The sequence below is a fragment of the Bubalus kerabau genome, chromosome 1 (genome assembly GCF_029407905.1).
Source record: "Bubalus kerabau isolate K-KA32 ecotype Philippines breed swamp buffalo chromosome 1, PCC_UOA_SB_1v2, whole genome shotgun sequence".
Classification (NCBI taxonomy): domain Eukaryota; kingdom Metazoa; phylum Chordata; class Mammalia; order Artiodactyla; family Bovidae; genus Bubalus; species Bubalus kerabau.
Window position 1 is genome coordinate 98,008,095 of NC_073624.1, and position 18,371 is coordinate 98,026,465.

At 42.9% G+C, this 18,371-nt stretch overlaps 1 protein-coding gene and 1 long non-coding RNA gene across 2 annotated transcripts in view; both read left to right on the forward strand.

The window, feature by feature from the left end:
• Positions 1-18,371, forward strand: part of TMCC3 (transmembrane and coiled-coil domain family 3) — a 289,285-nt gene that overhangs the window by 160,622 nt on the left and 110,292 nt on the right. The gene's annotated exons all lie outside the window — the stretch shown is intronic.
• LOC129655214 (uncharacterized) lies at positions 139-4,728 on the forward strand. The gene is made up of 2 exons (XR_008715832.1): positions 139-710; positions 3,304-4,728. It is a non-coding gene; the product is annotated as an uncharacterized LOC129655214 (long non-coding RNA).

The window sequence follows — 18,371 nt, forward strand, 5'->3', positions numbered from 1 at the left end:
GGTGTTAATAATGATAAATCATTTTTATCTGCTTCTTAAAGCAATTCCACTAGAATGTCTGTCTGAGAAGGCTGTGAGCCTAGATGAAGATACTTGAAAGCAATGCTGTATTTCTTTTTAAATGCTGTGTTAGTCTAATTCAGACTGTCCTCTTTTCTCATGTTACCCACAATTTGCTGTGCTCTTCTGATACCTACCTTAGGTGTTAGGGTTGTTTGTGTTCTTTTTGTCCATCTTCAGTCTCTATATAAATTCCCAGGAGGCATGATACTGGCTCTTATAGATCCCAACTTTTATTCATTCATTCATTGAACGGACATTTACTGAGCACTTCCTATGTACCAGGACTTCCCTGGTGGGTCAGACATTAAAGCATCTGCCTACAATGCAGGAGACCTGGGTTCAATCTCTGGGTCGGGAAGATCTCCTGGAGAAGACAATGGCAACTCATTCTAGTATTCTTGCCTGGAAAATCCCATGGACGGAGAAACCTGGTAGGCTATAGTCTATGGGGTCACAAAGAGTCAGATACAACTGAGTGACTTCACTTTCTTTCTTTCTTTCCTATGAACCAAGCATTGTTCTAGGCCCTGGAGATAACTGGAGTGAACATAGCAAAGTTCCTATTCTATGGAGCCAATATTCTTTGTTGAATCTGATATTGCCCTGTTCATCTGAATTGATGTTTTCCTTCAGAGAAAGCAGATGAGGTTTGTGTCACAAGTCAAATCTGATGACTGTTAGTGGCTGCTTGGGATAGCATGTTAGGAGAATTTCTGGGGACTGGCTAGAAGGAGGACCCTCTTCCATTACTCATTTGGGGAGAAGAATGTGAGAGCAATGGGCCACATCTGTGTTATCCTTTATGTAGACTGTGAATTGTGGCAACGTGGGGTGGGAGTGGGGGGTGCAGAGGGGAGTGTGATGTGGTGATGGTGGAATAGATACAGATTTAGTGTCAACAGGATTCAAATTAATTTCTCTTCTTTCTTAAAAATTTTAATTTTTACTTAGAGGAGGATAACAGAAGATTCTTAAATGTTTTATTATTGGCCTTAAACAGATGTAGGATGTTTCCCTCGTGGCTCAGATGATAATGAATCTGTTGGCAATGCAGGAGACCCGGGGTTGATCCTTCAATTAGGAAGGTCCCTTGGAGAAGGGAATGGCTGTCCACGCCAGTGTTCTTGCCTGGAAAATACCATGGACAGAGGAGCCTGGCAGGCTGTAGTCCATGGGTTTAGGCCACCAGGCTCCTCTGTCCATGGGTTCACAAAGAGTCAGACATGACTGAGTCACTAACACTTTAACTTCACTTTCAACAGATGTAGAAAGAAGGCATCTATGAAATGACAGAAGATTTTAAGATCCTTAATATATATTGTGTATGATTTTTGAAACATGAAGGTAATAATACTTCTTTGTGCTGTGCTTATTTGCTCAGTCATGTCTGACTCTTTGCAACCCCATGGACTATAGCCCACCAGGCTCCTCTGTCCACAGGGATTCTGCAGCAACAATACTGGACTGGGTTGCCATGCCCTTCTCCAAGGGATCTTCCCAACCCAGCGATCGAACCCTGGTCTCCCGCACTGCAGGCAGATTCTTTACCATCTGAGCCACCAGAGAAGCCCAAGAAAACTGGAGTGGGTAACCTATCCCTTCTCCAGGGGAATTTCCCATTCCAGGAATCGAACTGGGGTCTATTGCATTGCTGGCAGATTCTTTACCAGCTGAGCTACCTGGGAAGCCCTAATACTTCTTTCAGTTCAGTTCAGTTCAGTTCAGTCGCTCAGTTGTGTCCGACTCTTTGCGACCCCATGAACTGCAGCATGCCAGGCCTCCCTGTCCATCACCAACTCCCAGAGTTCACTCAAACTCATGTCCATTGAGTCGGTGATGCCATCCAGCCATCTCTTCCTCTGTCATCCTCTTCTCCTCCTGCCCCCAATCCCTCCCAGCATCGGAGTCTTTTCCAGTGAGTCAATTCTTTGCATGAGGTAGCCAAAGTATTGGAGTTTCAGCTTTAGCATCAGTCCTTCCAAAGAAATCCCAGGGCTGATCTCCTTCAGAATGGTTGGATCTCCTTGCAGTCCAAGGGACTCTCAAGAGTCTTCTCCAACACCACAGTTCAAAAGCATCAATTCTTTGGTGCTCAGCCGTCTTCACAGTCCAACTCTCACATCCATACATGACCACTGGAAAAACCATAGCCTTGACTAGACGGACCTTTGTTGGCAAAGTAATGTCTCTGCTTTTGAATATGCTATCTAGATTGGTCATAACTTTCCTTCCAAGGAGTAAGCGTCTTTTAATTTCATGGCTGCAATCACCATCTGCAGTAATACTTCTTTAGGATTAATTAAATGTTGTATGAACAATGACATGATGCTGATCAATTTTAAAGAATGTCATCACTTTTACAAAAGTGTATTTTCCAACTTTATGCAGTTGTGAAATTGTAGATTCCCTATAGCTCCCTAAGGAAACCTTTATCTTCAGATGAAGGTTTAAGACTTCTGGTGCCATAGCTCTTCACAGAACACTTTGAGAATGCATCAACCTATTCTTTTTGCACAAGTGAATTCAGTAGGTGTAAGATATTTTATTCATAAGTAAAGACTCAAAAAAAATCAGGGTACTTGATTTAAAAAATAATAGTTTTTATTTTAGTTTTCAGTATGTGTCGTGTGTACATGTATGTACAGTTGACCCTTGATTTAAACTGCAGAAGTCTACTTAGATGCATATTTTTTTCCAATAAATATACAGTTGGCCCCCCAGTATTCTCAGGTTTCACATCTGTGAATAAGGGGGGCTAATGGTACTAAGCCGTTTTCTATAAGGGACTTGAGCATCCTTGGATTTTGGTTTATACAGAGCTCCTGGACCCAATCCGAGGGATAAAGGTATTTCTATTTTAGTTGACTAACAGGTTAATTGTCTTTTGGACTCATTAAAGAATTCATTCTTACATAGAAAGCACAGTCAACAGATCAGTGTGGTCTTTTCTATCCTCGAGAAGCGGCCCCAGATGAATCTCTCTTCTGCCTCTTCTTTGTGGTGTAGCTCACGAGGCCCGAGTTTACTCCTCGTTAAAACGAGGGAAATACCCACCTCAGAAGATTGTTTTAAGAATTGCTTATTCATCTTCATAACTGTTGTCTCCTCAAAATCATTATTATTAATAGCTAACACTTACTGAACATGTATTATGTCCTGTTGGCCACTTGACAGTATTATCTCGTTTAGTTCTCTCAATAACCCTACAAGGCGGGTCCTATTATTGTTTTCATTTTACAGATGAAAAACTGGGGTGCCGAGAGGTTACAAGTCTGCTCCAAGCTACACAGCACACGATGGCAGAGTGTGTGTGAGAGTCCCTGCACCAGACCTGCCGCATCACAGGTGCTCACTGCATGTTGAGGGAACCACCAGCTCTGTAGGCGGTGTGTTTATAGGTGGATAGGTAAAGCCCATTCATTCTTGTTCTTCCTCCAGGCCTCCTAAGGTTAGATATGTCCCTTAGGATATGTCTAATAGTGTCCCTCTTTTTCATTTACTGTGAAGGCTTTAGGTTGGGTCTTTGACAAGACTATAGTATTAGCTAGAGTCCAAATAGGACATAATTTGAAGAGAATTAATAAAGAAACTCCTTATAAAGGTGGAGAGAAAATGCAGGACATGTGCAGGGCTACTTCAGGCTGATTGCAGCCCTAGAGCTGAAGAGGAAGGGAGAGGTCACCAGAACCAAGGACAGAGACCGTGTGCAGGGGGCTGCCTGGCCAGAGCTCTGCCTTCTGGTCAAAAGATGCAGCCAGCTTGCAGGGAGCCTCAGAGAAGGAGACCAGCCTCCCTCTTCTTTTCCCCCTCCTGCCAGTGTTCCCCCACAGCGAGCCTGCCTGGAGGTTCTTGCTGCAGCCTGTGTGGGCTGAGCTCCTAGGGCAGGTACAGTAGATCCCTGAGGGGCAGCTGGAAGACCCTCAACACCAATCCCATCCCTGGTGTGACTGGAAAATGGGGAGGAGGATTGCAGACTCAGCTTCTCACACTGCTTGGTATTTGTGCGGGTTCCAGCGTTCTTGGCTCCAGCTGTGTAACAGATAGAGCCACCAGGTCGACAGTCAGAAGTTACGTTTTATAAGTGCACACGTGGGAGAGTCTGTGGCCATGATGTAATTGGAGGACAAAGAATTGGACTGGTATATCCACAGAGCCTGTGAAGCCTGTTTACCATCTCAGCCAGAACTCTTCAAAGTCTCAGTTCACTGTTTCATAAGCTGGACATAGTAAGATACTCTTCTCAGAGATGAGTGAGGCTTCAACCAGTCAAAGTCAGTTCATTTTGTGAGATTTCTCATGGAGATAAGTTTTATTATGATGAGCATCAGATGCATTAGTAATTAGACATAAATCTCTTTCATTTTGATTGGAGATAAAAGTGCCCTTGACTTCAGTTTGTTAATTATGTGGCTGATTATGGACTATCATGTCTTAGAGGTTCATTTGGGAGGTTAGCAGCTTGACTTGAAAGGTTATAGGGGTTTTTCTCTGACCTTTGTGTGTGTGAGAAGGTCTCAGACATGTTGACCAGGATAATAATGATTGTAATAGTACAGACAGTTTCTACCAAGAATCAACCACTTGAAACAATTGTCTAAATCCTCCTTTGTTATTGTACTCTATGTTCCAATGGTGAAAATCCAGAATAAATTTTTGTAATATAAATGGAATGTGTAAGACTCTGTCATGTCGTATCTATCAAGTATCTTCAAGTTTAGACAGCATATTGGTAACTGTGTGGAATAACTGGAACTAATCTCATATTACTTGTGGGAATGTAAATTGGTTCAGTCAGTTTGCAAAATCAGCAGTTTCCACTACATTCATGCCTATCCCTAGCCATTGAACAGCAGCTCCACTCCTAAATAAACATATAAGAAAAATGACTGCATGTGTTCACTGGGAGGGAAGGGAAAAATAATTTTCTGGGTTCTTAGCTGAGACTCCCCATAATAAAAAGACAAATGAATGGGAGAAAAATGAATCTAATTACATACAGGAATCCACAAGATATGAGAATCAAAGGCAGCCATGCAGTTAGGCTTGTACCCTATCCTGAGATAAGGAAAGGGACAGGAATCTGGAGCTTCAGAGGAGAGGAACCCACACAGAACCGTAAGAAAGAAAGGCAAGCATTTGGTAAACAAATGTTTGTCCTGCATTGCAGATTAAGTCTAATGAAGAAGTTGGTAATGACTCTGTTTTTAGTACAGTCCCCCTTCCTACTTTTAGGCAGTTAGGGGAGAAGTAAAAAACTTTTCCTGGTGCTGGATCTTGTTTGCCTTCAGCTCAAAATGACCCACATGGCGAGGTGGCACATTTTGGGGTGGCCTGTTCTGCCCTCCTTCATCACCAAAAGACATGAACAATGGTGTTATAGCAGCCTTATTTCTAATAGCTCCAAGCTAGCCACCCAAATGGACATCAACAGGGAAATGGATAGACGAATTGTGGCACTTTCATGTAGTAAAATATTTCATAGCAATGAAAATGATGAGCTAATTTTAAAAATGATCCAATGATGCATGCAAAAGCATGACTGCATCTCAAAGGTATTATGTTGGGTAAAAGAAGCCAGGCATGAAAGGAATATCTGTATGAAGTTCACGCTCAGTCACTCAGTCATGTCCCACTCTTTGTGACCCCAGGGACTGTAGCCTGCCAGGCTCCTCTGTCCATGGGATTTTTCCTGGCAAGAACACTGGAATGGGTTGCCAGTTCCTCCTCCAGGGGATCTTCCTGACCCAGGGATTGAACCTGAGCCCCCTGCCCTGGCAGACAAATTCTTTACCACTGAGCCACCTGGGAAGCCCTGTATGAAGTTCAGAGACAGATAAAGTTAACTGATGGTGATTAAAAAAAGAAAATCTCTTGTGCCAGGTGGGGATGGGGAGGTATTCTTGGGAAGCTCATGCTCAAGAGAGCTAAACACTCCACTGGCTTTCTGAAAAGCGTTTTTTAAGACAGTGTGAGAGGGAGGCTCGTGAGATGGATGATCAGATTGTGTTCAGTTCTCTAACCACAATAGTGGTTAATAGTGAGGTAACAGGGTGATGTTTTGGAAATATCGATCATCAGCTTTTCTGATTTTAATCAATCTAGGGTCTGCATGCTGTTGGTCAGCATGCAGTTAACTTCTTTCACCTGGCCGGGGTTTTAGTATCTATAAAACAACTCAAAGATATAGCTCAAGATATTATCTATAGCCCTTGAGGAAGAACTAAAGATCCTTGATTTTGTTTTTTAGTTAAACTGTCATAATTTTGTCTTGTTTGACTTCCTTTGGTTTATTCTGATTCTGTAACTTTTCTGAGCCTAGGAGGCTAAAGGTTTTTTTTACAGGGAAGAGGCTAGGGACATGGGGAGGTGCGATGAGAGGCCTGTCCCCAGGAAGATCCCATGGGGTCCTGCTTGGCTTTATGACCTAGTAAAATCCTATAGACATCATTAAGAACAGATGTACGTGTTTATCCATAAGGATGTTTGTTTCAGTGCCCTTTGTAATATTGAGCATTTGGAAACAATCCAGTGTTTCCAGAGCATATTGGTAAATATACTTTGTAATAACGTGCAGCTATTTGAACAACATGGTGGGGAAAGGGCTTATATTTATAGTCATGTGTGTTTCTACTAAGGAAACCAGACAGACACAGTAAAGACTACAGGAAACTGTGTTAGTTGACTCAAAAAGTAGCTATAGTGATGATGAAGACATTTGCAATGTATCAGTTCAGTTCAGTTCAGTCACTCAGTTGTGTCCGACTCTTTGCGATCCCATGAATCGCAGCACGCCAGGCCTCCCTGTCCATCACCAACTCCCGGAGTTCACTCAGACTCACATCCATCGACTCAGTGATGCCATCCAGCCATCTCATCCTCTGTCGTCCCCTTCTCCTCCTGCCCCCAATCCCTCCCAGCATCAGAGTCTTTTCCAATGAGTCAACTCTTAGCATGAGGTGGCCAAAGTACCGGAGTTTCAGCTTTAGCACCATTCCCTCCAAAGAAATCCCAGGATGGATCTCCTTTAGGATGGACTGGTTGGATCTCCTTGCAGTCCAAGGGACTCTCAAGAGTCTTCTCCAACACCACAGTTCAAAAGCATCAATTCTTCAGCGCTCAGCTTTCTTCACAGTCCAACTCTCACATCCATACCTCATCCATACATGACCACTGGAAAAACCATAGCCATGACTAGACGGACCTTTGTTGGCAAAGTAATGTCTCTGCTTTTCAATATGCTATCTAGGTTGATCATAACTTTTCTTCCAAGGAGTAAGCGTCTTTTAATTTCATGGCTGCAGTCACCATCTGCAGTGATTTTGGAGCCCAAAAAAATAAAGTCTGACACTGTTTCCACTGTTTCCCCATCTATTTCCCATGAAGTGATGGGACCAGATGCCCTGATCTTTGTTTTCTGAATGTTGAGCTTTAAGCCAACTTTTTCACTCTTCTCTTTCACCTTCATCAAGAGGCTTTTGAGTTCCTCTTCACTTTCTGCCATAAGGGTGGTGTCATCTGTATATCTGAGGTTATTGATATTTCTCCAGGCAATCTTGATTCCAGCTTGTGCTTCTTCCAGCCTAGCGTTTCTCATGATGTACTCTGCATATAAGTTAAATAAGCAGGGTGATAATATACAGCCTTGACGTACTCCTTTTCCTATTTGGAACCAGTCTGTTGTTCCATGTCCAGTTCTAACTGTTGCTTCCTGACCTGCATACAGATTTTTCAAGAGGCAGGTCAGGTGGTCTGGTATTCCCATCTCTTTCAGAATTTTCCACAGTTTATTGTGATCCACACAGTCAAAGGCTTTGGCATAGTCAATAAAGCAGAAATAGATGTTTTTCTGGAACTCTCTTGCTTTTTCGATGATCCAGCGGATGTTGGCAATTTGATCTCTGGTTCCTCTGCCTTTACTAAAACCAGCTTGAACATCTGGAAGTTCATGGTTCACATATTGCTGAAGCCTGTTTTGGAGAATTTTGAGCATTACTTTACTAGCGTGTGAGATGAGTGCAATTGTTCAGTAGTTTGAGCATTCTTTGGCATGGCCTTTCTTTTGGATTGGAATGAAAACTGACCTTTTCCAGTCTGGTGGCCACTGCTGAGTTTTCCACATTTGCTGGCATATTGAGTAGAGCACTTTCACAGCATCATCTTTCAGGATTTGAAATAGTTCAACTGGAATTCCATCACCTCCACTAGCTTTGTTCATAGTGATGCTTTCTAAGGCTCACTTGACTTCACATTCCAGGATGTCTGGCTCTAGGTGAGTGATCACACCATCGTGATTATCGGGGTGGTGAAGATCTTTTTTGTACCGTTCTTCTGTGTATTCTTGCCACCTCTTCTTAATATCTTCTGCTTCTGTTAGGTCCATACCATTTCTGTCCTCTATCGAGCCCATCTTTGCATGAAATGTTCCCTTGGTATCTCTAATTTTCTTGAAGAGATCTCTAGTCTTTCCCATTCTGTTGTTTTCCTCTATTTCTTTGCATTGATCGCTGAGGAAGGCTTTCTTATCTCTTCTTGCTCTTCTTTGGAACTCTGCATTCAGATGCTTATATCTTTCCTTTTCTCCTTTGCTTTTCACTTCTCTTCTTTTCACAGCTATTTGTAAGGCCTCAGACAGCCATTTTGCTTTTTTGCATTTCTTTTCCATGGGCATGGTCTTGATCCCTGTCTCTTGTACAATGACATGAACCTCTGTCCATAGTTCATCAAGCATTCTATCTATCAGATCTAGTCCCTTAAATCTATTTCTCACTTCCACTGTATAATCATAAGGGATTTGATTTAGGTCATACCTGAATGGTCTAGTGGTTTTCTGTACTTTCTTCAATTTAATTCTGAATTTGGCAATAAGGAGTTCATGATCTGAGCCACAGTCAGCTCCTGGTCTTGTTTTTGCTGACTGTATAGAGCTTCTCCATCTTTGGCTGCAAAGAATATAATCAATCTGATTTCGGTGTTGACCATCTGGTGATGTCCATGTGTAGAGTCTTCTCTTGTGTTGTTGGAAGAGGGTGTTTGCTATGACCAGTGCATTTTCTTGCAAAACTCTATTAGTCTTTGCCCTGCTTCATTCCGTATTCCAAGGCCAAATTTGCCTGTTACTCCAGGTGTTTCTTGACTTTCTACTTTTGCATTCCAGTCCCCTATAATGAAAAGGAAGTGGTCAAACAGGCGATGGCAAGAGTGAACGTCGACATTCTATGAATCAGTGAACTAAAATGCACTGGAATGGGTGAATTTAACTCAGATGACCATTATATCTACTACTGCGGGCAGGAATCCCTTAGAAGAAATGGACTAGCCATCATGGTCAACAAAAGAGTCCGAAATGCAGTACTTGGATGCAATCTCAAAAACAACAGAATGATTTCTGTTTGTTTCCAAGGCGAACCATTCAATATCACAGTAATCCAAGTCTATGCCCCAACCAGTAACACTGAAGAAGCTGAAGTTGAAGAGTTCTATGAAGACCTACAAGACCTTTTTGCAGTGTATACATTGAATCAAATTGATAGATGAAAATATAATAGATATTGATTATTCACCTCCCTGGAAGAAACATACTGTAAATTTTGTTTGTTCCTAAAATCTATTTATTCTCATATTCTTTGGTTTGGCCTTCAATTTACTTTCTATTCTTCTGACTTAGATTCAGCAAATGAAATCTTGTCTGTGGCCTGAAATAGCAGTTTTCCTTTTCAGCAATTGCTGGTTAAAAAAGCCCTAAGCATGTAAGAGAGGGTGTTAATGTAAGTACAGAGACTGGGAGCTAAACGGTAAGGCCGTGTGGAAGAGAAAGCTGTTGAATAAAGTCGAAGGCTGAAAACATCCCATAATAAAATCCTGCTCTGTTTTTAGTAACCATGAAATGTCTTTTTAGAGTTGTCTCTAAGAAACCGACTGGGAAACACCCAGATTGTCTAAAATTTAGTATCTCCAATGGAAATAACATTACCTGCCAATTAATTGTCATGGTATAACATTATTCAAATTAGGAACCGTGGTGGCTCAGATGGTAAAGAATCTGCCTGCAGTGTGGGAGACCTGGGTTGGATCCCTGAGTCGGGAAGATCCCCTGGAAAAGGAAATGGCAACCCCTTCCAGTATTCTTGCTGGGAAAATACCATGGACAGAGGTGCCTGGTGGGCTACAGTCCATGGGGTCACAAAGAATTGGACATGACTGAGCGACTAACACAAGATTACATAAAGTTCTTTCAAGAAAGAGATCCTCGAAAATTTATTTTTGTCTTTTCTTCTTCTGGCCAAAGGAAGAATTAAGTCAGTGACTTTGGTGGTTCCTTATTTTGAAAAGTGCATATCAGAAATTGTGTACTATCATTTTTTAAAGCTTTTTTCAGTTAGCCAAGAATCTTTGAAAGAGGGTAATTTTTTCATTGGGGAAAGGAAGAAGCACTTTATTGTCAAGGTTGCTTTATATTTAGCCTTTTTAAAAACTTCTTGGCCTCAATTTCTGTATCTATCAAATGGAAATAACAGTGCTACAACATCTTTTTGGTATTAGATAAATTAAATGGTGTCTGGAATGAGGCAAGTGCTAATAAATAGTAACTGTATATTTCTGTATACACATACATAACAGCACACAGATATAGCTCTGTGTCCAGGAGTCTTTATCTTAGTTTTTCATCTCCTATATTTCGCTATATTTGGCTCACACCTATATTTGGCTCACCACTATATTTGCTCACACTAGGCCCCATAATTTTTGATTGAAGGCCCCCCCTTTTTTTTGGTTTGTCATATATAGCAGAAAAAAAAACTTTAGTGACTCATTTTATTCTTCAGGCCAGAGCAACCTGGGGTTTCAGTAGAATTATAAACATCTCCTAGAAAAACTTAACATGACAAGAGCAGATCTAACCGCTTCCAAAACTCCCCTTTTTATTCAAAAGGATTTTTGTGGTGCCCAGGCTTTCTGCCTCCTTCATTCATGCATCCCATAAATATTTACTGAACAGTAATTATAACTTGTGCACATAGTTAGATGCTGGAGACGTTGTGAACAAAACAAGAAGAGGCCTCTGCCCTCATTCATGAGATTTATTCTGCTGGGAGTGCCCCCAGGCTGTCACTTCTGCTCCAGTGTTTACCAAGCAATTCCCACCTCCCCGACCCCCTCCCCGCACCCCAGCTGTTGGGGAGAGCAGCCTCTTGCTTTAGAGGGCACAGCTGTTCTCTGAGCAGGGGGCTTTGAAGCCTTCCTCCTCCTCACCTTTGCTGGGCTTCTGAACAGGTCAATGGTTATGTAGTCCAGACTGCATCTGGAACCCTCTCTCCAGAACTCTGTTGAAATGAACTTATTGTTGCACAGTCTTGGCCCCAGGCTTGAAAAATATCCCACAAACAAATACCAGCTTATCTGAGGCTTGTCCACATGATTTACTAGCACCCTTTTGCCTTACAGAGATGGGAAAGGAATACCAGGGAAATGTGTCAGCTCCTACTGGCAGGCACCGGAGATATTTTCAGGGAAGGGTAAGGCATTCCCATCCAGAGTCTCTTCAGATTCTTGAAACTGCAAGGATTGTGCAAAGACAAAAAGCAAAAGTAAACACTAAAACTGTGAATGAAGAATGAACACAAAGGGGGGATATCCTTCTATGGAAATAAGCTTTCCTGCAGAGGAGAAAAACAAGAACCTGATGAAAAATCTGTCAGCCTGGACTAATAAGTGGAGCCCAGACTGCACCGTGCCTCCCGCATCCCCAATTCTCTGCTAAAACACTTTGTTTTTAAATGGAAATTAATGTTTGGTAGCTGAGGGACTGACGTCGTTGACGCCGGTTCTATTGTGGAGCGCAGACACAAACAACAAATGAGAAGATTATTCATTCTGAGAGTGGGTTAAGCAGACCGTGAGAGGGACAGTAAAAAACCAAGCAAATTCTGTGAAGTCTGGCTCACCTGTAGAGGCAGCTTGAATTGAGAAGGTCCTCCCACGGAGTCCCTGGTGGCTCAGAGGTTAAAGCGTCTGCCTGGAATGCGAGAGACTTGGGTTCGATCCCGGGGTCAGGAAGATCCCCTGGAGAAGGAAAATGGCGCCCCACTCCAGTACTCTTGCCTGGAAAATCCCATGGAGGGAGGAGCCTGGTAGGCTACAGTCCATGGAGTCGCAAAAAGTCGGACACGACTGAGCAACTTCACTTTCACTTTCACTTTCCCCTGAGTTCGGCATTTGTTCACCCCAAGCGTCACTTGTTCAGTATCCAAGCCTCTTACCCGGTGCTGGGCTCTGGGGACTCAGTGGGGGTTGGGGTGGGGGAGGAGCCAAAATCCATCCAGCCCTTCCCACTCCCCCCCAACCCCCACCGGCTTGGAACTCTGTCCCAGCGCTGGGAAGTGGGGGAGCCAGATTCACTCTGAGGTCTTTCCAGCTCCTGAGCTCGCTGTCCCCCTGTTGGGGTTTTATTTGTACTTTTGCGTGTGTTAAGTATTAATAGTCGCTTCAGTTTGACTCTCTGCAACCCTATGGACTGTAGCCTGCCAGGCTCTTCTGTTCATGGGATTCTCCCAGGCAAGAATACTGGAGTGGGGAAGATCTTCCCCCACCCAGGGATCCAACTGGGGGATCTCCTGCATTGCAGGCAGATTCTTTACCGCTGGCAACACCTTCAAACCCTGTTGTGGTTTTGTTTTTATTTGTACTTTTAATCCTGGCTAAAATCTTTATTTCTGCTGTGGAATTCCACTTTTCCTTTGATCTTGGAAGCAGCTTTTTGGGCCACAGTGTTCTTCGGACCCAGAGAACCATATTCTCAGGTGATATGACTGATTCTACCGTTTGTTTCCAGTGTTAGTATTTTTCCCTCTTACCCTCTGAATGAGTTTCTTTCTAAGCTCTGATTGATGCTTTCTGCTCCCAGATATTCTTTCTCAAGTCCTCCCAAGATTTTCTCTGCTCTCCAAGACAGACACAAAAACCACCTCCTTTCAAACCAAACTCAGTATAAACTGAAATGAAAGCAGGAAAAGAATTACTGAAGGTGCTCCAGAATTTTGACTTTTCTCATTCTGAAATCAAATTCTGTTTGAAAGGCAGGGACATGTTTACAGGAGAACATGATAAAATGAAGGTCCTTATGTTTGATTCAGAGAACTCTAATGCAGAGGCTATAGAAGAACAGTAAATAAACATGATTATGAAAACTTTAAAATGATAAAATATGACTCTTACATCTTTAATTTTAACCATTCATTCATTCATTCAACCAACGGATGGTTATTGAACATCTGCTGTGAGCCAGGCCCTGCGGTGCTGAGGAACCATTGGCAGTAAACAAAGTAAACCAAAAAAAATTTCTTGCTCTTGGAGAGTTTATATTCCAGCTCTGTGAATATCAACTGGAGGAAACAGTCAATAAACCCAACAAGCAGGCACACTATATGTTAGAAATCGATGCATGCAAAGAAGGAAAATAAAGCAGTGGAGAGACAGGGCACATTGGGGATATGGTTGCATTGCAGCTTTACGCAGGGAGGCCAACAGAGCCTCTCTGGTGAAGGCGTGAATGATTGTTCCGTCTGAGGGGACCGCATGCACAAAGGCCTGAGGAAGCATGCCCAGTGAGTGTGCTAGGAAGAATGAAAATGCCAGCTGGGCTAAGGCACAGAGAGTGGAGGGGGTGGAGCGCCTGTGGAGGTCTTAGTAGATGTTGGCCTTTCTCTAAGTAGGGTGACAAGGATGACACCCTTTGAGCAGGATGGACAAGGTCTGACTTAGTTTTCACTGAGATGTGGTCAAGAGAGGGATTTTTAAGGATGAAAAAATGACAGCATGTTTGTGTGCTTTTGTAAAGGATCCCCGAGGGAGAAAATAAGATGATGCGGGAAAGAGAGGGGAGAATCGCTGGCGAAATGCCCTGAGTAGGAAAGGAGTTCTGGGGTGTAGAGCGGGAAGAGGAGCTTGGCCTCAGGACCGCAGACAGCTCACCTGTGACAGGAGGGAAAGCAGGTGTGAACGGGCGCAGGTGAGCGTGGTGGGTCGACGCGGTGGGGGGAGCTTGTGGAAGTTCTCTTCTGATCGCTACATTTTTTTTTTCCAAGAGACATGGAAAGCAAAATCATGAGCCAAGAGTGAGGATGGAGGAGGAGCAGGTGTTGGAAGTTTGAGGAAAGAGGGGTATGAATTAACCGCCTAGAAGAGAGGGAGGGCAGAGGGACCAGATGGCAGGATTATCAGATGGCAGTCCTGGTTTCTGGTCATGGGTTTAAGACAAGGGCAGCCACATGGGTATGTTTTTCTCCAGCCGTGCTGAGCTGCACTGATGCAGGCACAGAGTGAGAGAAGGCAGAGGTTTTACTGCATGAATATTAGGATGGGAAGGAGAGGCAAGGGGTTGGAGGTATACGTAGGTGAATGATAAGCTGTCCGAAGAAGCTGAGTGGAGATAATGCAGGATATTATTAATAGTGAAAAGACGGTAAGATCAGTGCCTCATAGGTCTCCTTGGATTGCGAGGGAACTAAAGGGAGTAAGCCGGAAGTCAAGCAAGTGGTGGTGGGATGCTTGAAATGGAGGAGGGTGGCAGTGGGGTTTGGCAGTGATGTGGTCTGGAGCATGACTACGGGGGAAGCTGTGGTAGGGTGGAGGACAAGACATTTGATGGGAAAGTGGTCAAGGAACCTAGAGGCCAGGAGTATTGGGAGGCTCCCCTGTGGATTTTGAAATCAGGAAGTATTTTATAATGTAATATAAATATAAAATACTTTATAAAGTATTTTATAATGTTGGCAAAGGTAACAGTGAGTCAGGGACTAAAATCGTTAAGGAATGAGAGCGGATGGGGAATTCCCTGGCAGTCCAGTGGTTGGACTCCACGCTTTCACTGCCAAGGGCCCTGGTTCAATTCCTGGTTGAAGAACTAAGATCCCACAAGCCGTTCAGTACCGCCAAAGGAAAACCAAAAAAGAGGTGGCCTTCTCTTGATAACTGCAGCAAGGAGCCGCCTATCATTGAGTCTGATGACAGTTTTTAAAAGGTGGGCGTGTAGAGAGAAAGGAAGATCACCGACACGGAGGAGGCCAGCTGTGGAGGTGGACTCAGGCCTTAGCACAGTGAAAATGCGAGAGAAAACAGCAGGGGAAGCAGTGACCGCAGGTTTCAATTAGAACAGGGAAGTGAAGAAAATGTTCCAGGTTTGAGGACAGAGAGGAATTTGCGGCTGGAAGACTACGGACAGAGGACAGAGTGGAGAGCTTTGGGGTGCTGGGTTGTCAGAAATATATGAAGGTAGCAGCCTGGTGGGGATGCTTACTTGCCTGCATCCCTGGAGAGCCTGGGCTTGTATTAACCACCGTAGCAAGGGTGATGGGATAGAGCTTGTTGGTTTTGAAGGAAGAGAATATATGTGCTGGGAAAGAGGATAGTTCGGTAAAGGCAGGACTTGGCAGAACATCTTAGAGCTTTTTCTCCTCTCAGTTGCAAGTGTATATAATGACTGCTTAGGAGAAAAGTAAACAGATGTGCATTAACACCCTTGTGGTAGCTGTAGCAGGGTGATGGAATTATGGACTGTGTTCCTCTCTTTTTCACTATTTACCCCTTGAAGCCCATACAAAGGTCTCACTACTCAGTTTAAATATTTTACCACCTCTTGCTTATAGCTTAAATAAAACATCCAGTACTCTTTTTACAGGATTCAACTAATTTTGTCTAGATTCACAGAGGAGAAAAACACGCACTAAAAACAATGATGATCACAAATACTATCCCTGCTGGTGATATTTCCCTGGGTGTTCTAATTGTGTTTTCCCAGGATAGCTCAGATAAAGCAAATTCCTCTCTGACCTTGAATATGGCTAAGTACCATGCATCCTGCCCCAGTCTGGATTACCTTTTGTTGGCCAGATCCAGACTCTCAGGTTCTTCCAGGAAGTGTGTTTCCAAAAATTTCAAAAGCCTACATATAGAGTTCTTCTGTGCCCAGATAGACAGATTTGAGATTAATAACAGCTAGAGTTCTTTATGCCTTTGGTAATTCATCTAAAGTCTCACGAGATGTTATAAGTGAAACTATTCTAAATTTTCAGTTTGGTTATCAAATCTTTTTATTTTTGTTGTTAATAGATGAAGAATGCAGTTACTCCCTTAACCATCAGTCTTATTTATCCCAAGCAGGACTTTGTAATGAAACCTCCTGATCCTGCAAACCAAGATTATTGTACAAATGTGTAGAAACTTGCCAGCCTGTTATCTACCTAACATATTAAATACTATAGAATATTTTTGAAATTAACTATCATATTTTGCTTTAAAGAAAGTATATTAATTTTCCTCTATAGGTAGAATGATATCTGAAGAGAGATACACTGAGATTGAACGTAAGTTTGGGGAATACCCTTAATCACAATGTATTTCTAGAATGAATGGATGACTATTTGATTAGTATTTCAAAGACTTTCTAACCTCCAAGCATTTCGGGAGATTGAACTGGATCTTGAGTATGAAATCCTGCAGAAAAAGTAAGAACTACTTGAAACTAGCAACAGAAAACTGAACTGTGTCCATGAATGTGTCTAACAGTAAATACCTGTCGACTTTGGGCAGTTGGCTTACCCTCTTTGGTTTTCATTTTTGTCACGAACCTGACAGGATTTAACTAAAAGCATAGAATTATGTAGAGTATGAAGGGATCATAGGGATTTTATAATTTCCCTCCAAAGAAACTAGGAGTTCTAGAGAATTTCCTGGTGGTCCGGTGGTTGGGACTTTGCCTACCAATGCAGGGGGTATGGATTTAATTCCTGGTTGAGAAGCTAAGATCCCACACGCCTTGAGGCCAAAAAGCCCCCAAATAGAAAACAAGCAATACTGTGCTGTGCTTAGTGGTTCAGTCGTGTCTGATTCTTTATGATTCCATGGACGGTAAACTGCCAGGCTCCTCTGTCCATGGGTTTCTCCAGGCAAGAATACTGGAGTGGGTTGCCATGCCCTCCTCCAGGGGATCTTCCCAACCCAGGGATCGAACCCAGGTCCCCCGCATTGCTGGTGGATTCTTTACTGTCTGAGCCACCAGGGTAGCCCAAGCAATACTGTAATAAATTCAATATAGACCTTAACAAATAATAATAATAATAAAGAAACTAAGGGTTCTAATTCCAGTTCACTTCCTTTTCCATTATGCTGTGCTGAGCTGGAAGCCACTTTCAAATCAAAAAGTTGATGATTCCAACTTTAAAGGTAGTTTCAAAATTGTGATGCTTTTGCAAGCAGATTTGCACAAGTCTGTCCCCACCACCTTCCACACCTCATGCCTCCTGAGCCATTTCTGAGGAGTTTTGGATCAAAACTCCTACATCATGGTGATGGTTGCTCAACTCTGGAAATGTACTAAAAACCACTGAAGGAATTGTATGCTTTAATTGAGTGAATTATATTCTGAATTTTGTCTCAATAAAACCAGGTCAAAATTCTTTTTTTGCAGGTAATAGGAAGTGAAGTGAAGTGAAAGTTGCTCAGTCGTGTCCCATTCTTTGTGACCCCATGGACTATACAGTCCATGAAATTCTCAAGGCCAGAATACTGGAGTGGGTAGCCTTTCCCTTCTCCAGGGGATCTTCCCAACCCAGGGATCGAACCCAGGTCTCCTGCATTGCAGGCGGATTCTTTACCAACTGAGCTATCAGGGAAGCACCAACTCCCAACTCAAACAGAGAAAACAGGGAGTTAATAGACCAGGTCATTGACAAGTCCTACCCTAGATGTCCAAGCATGACTAGATTCTGGTCTCAAGCAATAACAAACCCCAGAAATGACTGCTCTGTCTCTCAGCTCTCTCTCTTTTGTGGGAGACTCAGTCTCAGGAAGACTTTCTCCACAGGTGGGCCCTGGCAGTTCTCATATGTTTACCAGTTTAGTGACTCCAGAAGTATATCCAGCAAAAGTTCTGGGACCGAGTGTCTTTGGCTTGGTTTGGGTCACATGACCATCCAATAATAGCATTCAAGAATAATAATACTATGAATCAACTCTATTCTTCCAACATCCCATTTCATAGATGAAGAAATTAAGGCACAGAGCCGTTAGATAACTTGCCTAGAATCACATAGTAGTGAGTATAGAAGCTGGATTTGAAACTCACGCAGTCTGCCCCTACAGTTTATGGTCTTATTGATTTTAAGTATTGATACTGTGCTGTCCCCAGTCACTGGAGTCAAGGGAAGGAAATGAATACTCTCATCGGTCAATTCTGAGGCAGGTCTAGTATTTGCAACTGCATTCTCTCCTGATGTCCTCTGTTCCAGAACTTTGATGATTGATTATATATATAT